Source organism: Salarias fasciatus, chromosome 6 (genome assembly GCF_902148845.1).
Source record: "Salarias fasciatus chromosome 6, fSalaFa1.1, whole genome shotgun sequence".
Taxonomy (NCBI): domain Eukaryota; kingdom Metazoa; phylum Chordata; class Actinopteri; order Blenniiformes; family Blenniidae; genus Salarias; species Salarias fasciatus.
In genome coordinates this window covers 25,559,039-25,568,321 of record NC_043750.1, presented here as the reverse complement: position 1 = coordinate 25,568,321, position 9,283 = coordinate 25,559,039, and positions in this window count along the sequence as shown.

Genomic DNA, 9,283 nt, shown 5'->3' with positions numbered 1-9,283 from the left:
ACACACACACACACACACACACACACACACACACACACACACACACACACACACACACACACACACACACACACACACACCATTGTTATTTGTTTTTCTGCAGGAGGCTTCAAAATGCAATGGTCAGTTTCTAAAGTTAGCTTTGAATTCATTGAAGTTTGTTATGGAAAATGTTCTTATGATGTCTAATGTTGTTTTGTCATAATCATCCTCCATTATATTTTGAGATAACACATTTTTGATTTTAAAAACTTATGAGATAAGATTTATTTAAAAGATGAAGAACACACTTGAAACAGTGTATATTAAGTGCAATGATTTAACAAAAAAAATATGAAGCTTTGCACATCGTGAAAAATTACATGCTCAGCTACAGATCAATGAGCAGTGACACATCTTTGGGGTCCTCAGGTGGGGAGGAAACTTCTTTTCATTGGTGTTTTTGTGCAGTTGGTCCCACAACATCTCTATAAATTTAGCGCTACTCTAAACGCTGGCTCTCACCGCTGCTGCATGCAACTAAACCTGCTCTCTTTAGCAAGCCACCACTCTCTCAGTGCAACCTACTGATAAGCTGATGCTGCCTAAATGTACACCTGAAGCATAGCTCCCTGATGTGCTAAGTTATGGGTCTCAGAGCTGCCAGAGGCTCAAGCTGTCATCGCCAAAGAGGGTCCCACGACAAGGGTTGAAAACCACCACTCAATTAACCATAAACAACTGGCAATAGATTTATTGAACCAGGCGCAACTATAACGATTTACTGCTTTTTGTTTCGGAGCCTTTTGCCTTCACAGTCTTTGAAATGTGTTAATGAAGCATCAGTCCAGTGATGGTAGAAAAAGAGAATTCATAAATGACAAGACAAAGCATTTGAAACACACCATAATAAGCAGTTATCAATGATGCTCATAAAGAGCTTGCACCATCAAAACCAGAGCTTCATTCAGATGACAGCTTATAATTACAACAGCTACATTAATGCTCAGCCATCCATTAAACACTTGACAATGAACACTGCATTTTGATATGTCCTACAAAAGATGACAACAAGCTCTATCACTTTAAGAGGCTGGCAGCAGCGTGTTGCAATGTTTAAAAGGGTCCAAAGACGATAACACAAAGGATTCTTGTGGTTATTGTCTGCAAGTTCAACATATGCACCACTTTCATTGTCTCATGTGAACTTTACAAGGGAATTTTGAATTTCTATGCTCTAGTGCATCTGTGAGGATTTGCAGTAAGAAAGCTGCTGGTGGTTGAAATCTGGTCTTTAGAAAAAAAAAAAGTTTCATTTCAAAGGTCTAAAAAAGCTGGTGTGTCTAAATGTCAAATGCGACTGCTGAAAAGACAGTGGCGCATTAAGATTTGTTCTGCAAGCTTAAAGTTCTCCCAACTGCATCTTTTCATCAAGCTAAGATCTTCAGTTTGTTTGTCAAGTGCTGCAGAGCAGGAAAAAAATCATTTTTGTATATATGGACTAAAGCTTCGGAACATGTTATCTGTGCACAGGTATGGTGATTGCCAGATTGAGCATGAGATAGATAGATAGATAGATAGCCGACACTTGATTTTGGCCTGTACATCTGTGATCTATCGAAACTGAAGATTTAGAAAAAGTGTGTGAAAACAAACCTTTTCAAATTAAAAGTCAGTGTTTTCTTCACAAACAACCCACAGTCACATTTCCTTCTGCTCTGTTACAGGAAAGCCACTCATTTGCCATGTTGAGCTTGAAGATAAATCATTATCTGTCAGATGTATGGAGCAAATCAATGTGCTGTTAACGTCACCATACTTACAGATGACTGACACTTCACCTTTTTCCATGTGTCAAAGGCCCCGAGACTCCAGGTGAAAACAGGTCCAGCTTATGGATGGATGGATGGATGGATTGATGGATTTACGGTACAAATACAACAGCCCTACCACACTCCGAATCAAAATAACAAAGCATGGAAATCCATCTTCATGCATTAAATACCAAACACTTGGATTTTTTTTCGCATTGGAACTTCTTGGAGCATCTTTCAGACAACCATCCCTCCATCTTCTGTTTGATTTACTCTGTGCAGGGTAGCGGGGTGCTGGAGGAACACCCCGGACTGCTCCATCTCAGGACTAACAGAGACAGACAACCACACCCACTCACACTCACTCCTAGGAGTAATTTAGGGTCAATGAGTAATCTCACACTCATGCTTTTAGTCTGTGGGAGGAAAGTGCAATACTGGGAAGAATCCTGTACACACAAGGGGAGAACATTCAAAATCCACACTCAAAGGCGTCGCCAGTATTTGAACCCAGGATCCTGCTTCATGCTTTACCTGAAACATAGTGAGTAAATCTTTGCTAACCAGTCTGACCTGCTCATATCTGGACTGTGGAATTCCAGCTTACTCAGCTGAATAAAAGTTAAAACTTTGGATTAGTTACAAGACAAGCCTACGTTTTTTTTCCTCCAAGCCGTCCCCCCAGCCTGTGTCTCCTTTCTTCACTTTCCTTTCAATGGAGCCAGATTGCAGCCTTGGTGCTCGGACAAACGGAGGCCCAGCGTCTCGCTAAGCCAAGCCAACAGGAGACCCTCTGCTCGCCAGCCTCCCCGCCACAGAAACAGGAGCTTGTCTGAGGCTAATCAGTCACGGGATCCAGCTTGTTCCAGGGCCAGTTTCACTACAAGTATAATCTGTCTCGGCCACGCCAGTCCAGTCTAGTGAGCGGACGTCTCCCCCGCACCCCGCTCCCCCCACCCACCAACTGCCCACTGTTACCAAGATGGTGACTGTGAGTCAAAGAGAGTGGACTCAGCTGAAGGTGGCCAGCTGGAAGAAGCAGCAAACATGGAGGTGGGGGTGTTGTGGGGTGGGATGAGGGTGTTGTGAAGATGAACTGAGGTCCACCACAGAGAATCCATTTGGACGGAGCGGTGCCGAGTCGTGCCAGCATGTCCACTCTTCTCAGCTACTGTTTAAATTAGATTTCCTTTCTGTCATTTGGTTTCAGACAATCTGCATACATGCACATTTTCACTGCTTGATGTCGAGTGTAGGATATTGCCTCTTAGTGAAACAATCAAGCTTTGTAATTCCCTTTTTTCTTTTTTTGCTTCACTCATGTGTTCGTCCAGTCTGAGATGTAAAGGAATGGATGCTCATCCCAAATCATTCCGTCTTTTTTCTTTCAAAGGAAAAAAAAAAATATCCAAATCTTCAAAGTTTTAGAGAACATGATTGCTGAAATTGAATAAATTATCCATTAAAGTGAATGCAGACAGTCTTCTGGTATATTGATGTGAATATGTTTAATATTTCATCCTTTTCTACTTGTCTTGTTTTTTCATTTGCATTATGGAAACTGAACTCAAAACAACAGATGTTGATTAAAAAAAACCCACGCTATGAAACCAACAAATCAAAATCAATGTGGCAAAGTGACATTAATAAAGTTCTGTGAAATGAAAGTAACTCATCAACTGGATTTTCTATCCTGTTAAAATGAATTTGAAATGAGTGAATAAATGATCATACTTGACTGGGGAAGATGTGATTACGGCTTTGAAGACATGTATTTCTTTTAGGATGTAAGTTTTCACTTTTATTCATTTTTTACTGAATAGTGACAAAAGTACAGAGTTAAATTTGTAATTTCACAAAAGTTATCATAGACCCTCGAAACATGAAGAGAGAAAGTTCATAGATTTGCTGCATGCTGCAAGCGCATTTCTCAGCAGACACATTACCTGTAACATTTAGTGAGAACAGAATCAGAATCAGAATCAGAATACTCTTTATTGTCATCGCAACAAGTTTCTGAAATTACAAGTGCAACGAACACTAACAAGTTCCTTTCAACTGCTACAAGACACAAACAGTAAATTGACTTATTTTCTAAGTTCTGTCACATTCATGCACACAGTTGATGAGTTCACATTATTTCACATTAAGTGTGACCAAATGAGCGGAAGCAACATATGTATTATAAACTGACAATTTATAACTAATGGCAAGAAAGTATGAAATCATCTGACATCTTGCACAATTTGATCTATTTTCAACTGTTCAAACAGTGATTTATCTTTTCTCAGCATTTTCAGTTTGATTATAAGGTCTGGAGAGATGTGGTCTTCATCGTGCACAGTGTAAGCCAGTCTCGTTTGGCTCTCTATCTTTGATAAAAGCAGTTCAGAAGAGCAAGAAGTGCTTAACACTAATGTGCCATTACAGTTCTCACTGACTCTAGACAGAGGGCGCTGTTACATTAGATTAGAACCCTCCCCAAAAAAACCTCTTCCTTCAAAGTTGTCATTTTAGCCTTCAGTGAAAATAGAAAGAGAGCAGTGACAATGAGTGAAGTGTGTGGTGAGCAAGGCATCAGCAATGAACTGAGAAGAGGCTTCATTACACACACACGCACAAAACACAACAGCAGTGGCAGGAGCTCACTGAGCCAGCGCCGCGGAGTGTGTCGACACATTTTTATTTGTGAGCTCGAGGAGTAGGGAGATGTAAGCACAAGATTAAAATTCATCTGGATACCAACACACTCCTCTCATGTAATTAGCCTAAAAGCCTTTTCATCAGGTTTGGCACAACTGCACAAGCCTCTCTCTCTCTCTCTCTCACACACACACACGCCTGCACACACTGAATACCACCAGAGTGTGTCTGTGCCCACTAATATGCCACATTCACCTCTTAACACCGACAGAAATGGGAAGTGTGTGATGGCACCCTCGCCTTGGTGTGTTTTTTTCTGTTTTTGTGTTCGTATGAGTTATTTATATGCTAATGAAGCTGGAAGGGCATGTGGCTATAGTGCAATGTGTGTGTGTGTGTGTGTGTGTGTGTGTGTGTGTGTGTGTGTGTGTGTGTGTGTGTGTTTAAGACAAGAAGGCCGGAGTTGCTACAGCCAAGGAACAGATGGTGGAGGAGAACCTTGAAGATGTACACAAGTTGCCTTTTCTGTTAAAAGTCAGAGCAACACGACAGCAGCTCCATCCCGAGCTGTGTTCCCCCCTCCTCCGCCTTTTTTTTCTTCTTCTCTTTCTCTGTTATTCCCACTTTACTCTGATGAAATATTGTTATTCAGGTACACTGTCTGAATGCCTGTCTGACTTGAGGTACTTTGGCACAAAACACACCTTTTGTACCTGACTGAAATACTGAGCGCGGCTGTGAGTGGTGACTGACAGGCCCACCCTCCAGTCGGCGCAACAGGCGTCTCTCCTCGCGTCTCTAATAGCGGAGCTGCACTCTGGGCTCGGTGTCACTGAGATGGGACCCCGTGGGCTGAGTGGCAGTTCCTGCTCAGGATCTGGAGCTTGTGTTGGTCGGATTTTGCACTTGCTGTTTTTAATACAAGTCTGGTGTTTTACATTTAAGGCCCTGAGATTTAGAAATCGATGTTCGAAATCTTTTTTTTTTTTTTCTTTTTTTTTTTGCTGTTGTGGGTTTTTCTGAGTCTTGATCCTCTGAGTGAGAGGTGTGTCTGAAGACACAGTATTAAGTCGGACTTATCAAAAATGAATGTTGAACTCCACAAAGGCTTTGTAAAAATGTCTGTTTGTGATTTTCACAGGCAGGGTATTGAAGTGGAGCCAAAGTCAGGGGATCATTTGAAGGAAGACTGGAGGATCGTGTCTGCAGAAATATTCCCAGATGAGGCTGTACTTTTGACTCCACGAAATGCTTCATCCAAGAAGGAAGTTGAAGTATGTTGGGGTTTCATTCAAGGCTGATTGGAGGTGGGCGCGAGAAATCAGTGGCAGATTTGGATGACTAATGCCAGGAGAGAGCTGCTGTAGATCAGCACAGTCAAATGTTTGGTTGGAAACATTTTAGTCTGACCTGTCAGTGCCCCACATGACCCAGCTCCCCAATACATCTCTGACCAGCTGAAACCACACTCTGAGGGTAACAGGTCAGAGGTTGCTGTTAATCCCATGATGCTCGGACCTTTCAGGCATCGAGACTGTGAACATCCCTCCTAAAGTCTCTATGCAGCACACTGACGCTTTTAAAAAGCAGCTGAAGACCATTTCATAGAGAAAAAGCTTTTAATCACCTCAGTTTTCCACACTGTGGTGTCAGCAGTTCACCCTGATACCTTGACAGGTAGATAAAGACCGGCCACTTAGTTCTCTTGTGTGGTCTAAGCTGTTTTATTGTGTCTTATTCTGACTCACTGTGAACGGTGAAATGTAAATAAAATATACTAACTTATTTGCCTTTCATTAACTTGATATGCTCAAAATATGTTCACCTCCATGCTGTTTTCACTGGAACCTAAATGACCAATGGCATGACAAGCTTGACTTTAAACATTTTCACATGACTAATCTTTGATCAGTTTTAGACACAAAGAAGAAATTGAAATCCAAGTGAGGTTATTTTAAAGAAGGAGAATTAATTTAAAAGTATAGTGAGTAGAAAACCAATGAAAGTAGATCCAACTGGACCTTGTTGTCAGTATCACTCATCAACATTGGCACATAGTTCTGTGCTTGTTCACCAAATATGTTTGCAGTAGGTTGATAGGTTTTTTTTTTTTTTCTTTCTAATAACCTTGTTAACAGCATAAAATGCATTACTTCACCTCCTAAAAAAGTAAGTAAGTGCTGCACAGGGCCTCAGCTTTTCACACTGCTGCCAGAGGGCACTTTCTCTTTATATCCTGCCTCCCTACATTCTTACATTGATTATATCTTCATTAATGCAATCACCAGAGGTTGCCATAGACATGGCTCTATTGTTAAATCATTAGTTGGTTGATTCACGCTTTTACTATTTGTTGATTTCCTTATGTCTTTGGTGTTGTTGTTTTGTTGTTGTTGTTGTTGTTTTTTTGCTGTTAGCTTCATAGCTCTGGGTTCTGGAATTTTTTCAGGATGAATCAAGAAATATTTTGAGGTTCCAGGGAACTGTCTCCTATCTGCCTGTTTGGAGCTGAAGTCTTTCATTTGAATTAATGGAAATCTTTCTGCTTTCCACTCATGCAGTGATAACACGGTCCTTCATGCCTTCTGTTGATCACTACAATGATGACATCAGCTTAAAAGATGTATTTATTGATCCGACCCTCTTAACCAAACACTGAAAACTTTTTCCACACTGCCGGCGGGCGCAGGTCTATCGATTGCTCACGTTGGAGCCATGACTTTGGCTGGCTCCTTGCATTAATACACTGTATTTGAACACACTGCCACCCACCAGCTTTTTAGTGTTTGCAGGCCGGTGTTTTTCCATTTTACACCTGATGCATTTAGCTGGCTCTCTCATTCACAGTGAATTAGCGACCATGGAACACAACAGTGAGCTTCAGCTCCTGGATGAGAGAAATAATAACAAAGTAAATCTCAGAAATGGTGAGAAGGTTACACCTTGGCATGGTTACCTTGCATTTTTTTGTTCTTCTGCTGCTGCCATATAAAGGAAAAAGTGCTTATTGAGGTTTCAAGTAATATTAAATGAAAATAGAGCAAACACGAAGCAGGTGACGTCAAATGTTTCTGAAGAAATACTTTTCGTGAAAATGGAGATTCACATTGCAGATTTGATTTGTGAGAGTGAAGGTGCTTCTTCTTCTGTTAGAGATTTTAAAAAAATGGCTGCGCTGGATTGATTAATAGGCTGGAACTCAATAAATAAGCTTAGTAAAGCAGAACAGCCTTGTTTTCCCCTGTGCTTAAAGTGCCACATAAGACGCCAGAAGGGCGAGATTTAAAGCCCCCGAACGCCCATACTAACACTCGCACAGGTGTTCCCACTTAACGTGACAGATTAGACTTTCTGGGACTTTGCAGACTTGACTTTGCCCTTATGAAAATCTCTCTCCTGCTCTTTCTGTCTGTAAGCACCCACCAGGAATACCCCGCCCTCAGTAATTCCATGACTGACCAACAATCTGACAAGCAGTAGTCTGAGGCATATTGAGGCCGCAGGAATATAAACTTTTTTCATTTAAAACCTGTCAGACTATGCAAGTAATACCATCACTTACAAAGTTCAGACAGTTTCACTATTACGGCTTTCCATAACACTGGCGAAAAAGCACGGGCATAACTGATAACGTCCATTTAGACGAGCTGGTCCAGGGTTATAGGACTGTTCCCGGTGGCTCACTGCCCCGGCCTACAGGGACATTTAATGGAACAAAACCATCAATAATTCCACCTGTGCTCTCCCTTTTCTGACCGTCCTGGAACAAGACCTGTTATTAACCTGTAAGTACTGTATATAATACGACTTGTCTACCTTTGGGGGATTTTTGAAAAAGGTACGGCAGAGGAAGCTGCTTTTACTTTATTCTAACTCTGTGGATCTTTACAAGTTACGACCACAGAAAGGGCTGAATTAGCTTTTTTTTTCTCTTTTAAATAGACAAGCTATAAATAGGTTATAACTTTCTCTGCAGTTTTAAATTCAAATTGTAAGAAATACATCTCAGGTTTGAAGTGACATTCAGGGCTTTTGCATACATGATGTGTCTCCAGATACTCTGATACCCGTTTTACCATGAAAACATGTTTCAGGTTAAATCGTGACTCTAAAGTTGCTTGTAGGTGTGATTTTGCGAGTGTGTGCGGTTGTGTGTCCCTCCACGTCTTCCCAGTGAAAGACTGGTGCCCGGCGCTGGATGTGCCCTTCAGCTACACTAATCTGGGATCAGCTCCAGCAATCTGTCACCCTGAGTTTGATAAAGCAGGTATAGAAGGCGGATGGATCAACTCCAGCTCCCTCACACAGTTCAAATGAGTGCTTGTTAGTTTTTAGAGTGACTGTAAATTGGTTATAGATGTGAAAAGTGTGTGTTGGTGAGTCTCTGTGTTCGGCCTGTGACAGACTGCACCCTGCTTGTCATGCATTGCTGTTGACGTTGACAGCCTCAAGCCTCTGGATGAAAACCTTATTTAAGTTGGTTGATATAACTAAAGTCCATTCCTTAATTGTGTGTTTCAGCGTGGTATCTCGGATGCATTAGCAATCCTCTGTTGCACATGGACCCAAGCTGAAGCATTTTGCTGCTCTCGATCACGTCTGAATCTGAGTTTGTGCATTTTGTGTCTCTGACTAAAAGACGTTTGGGCTCTGTTTTACCCCGTTGGGTTGAAATTAAACACAAAACTCCCACATGAATTGGCTAATCACATTCCTGTTTGCATAGCCCGTCTCTAAACTTCTAAGTGTCCACAGAGCTGACGTTAACGGGGCCAACTGCCAGCCTATTAGCAGAGCGGCTGGGGAGTCGGTCCTCACCAAGTTACACATCCTGATGGGCTGGGATG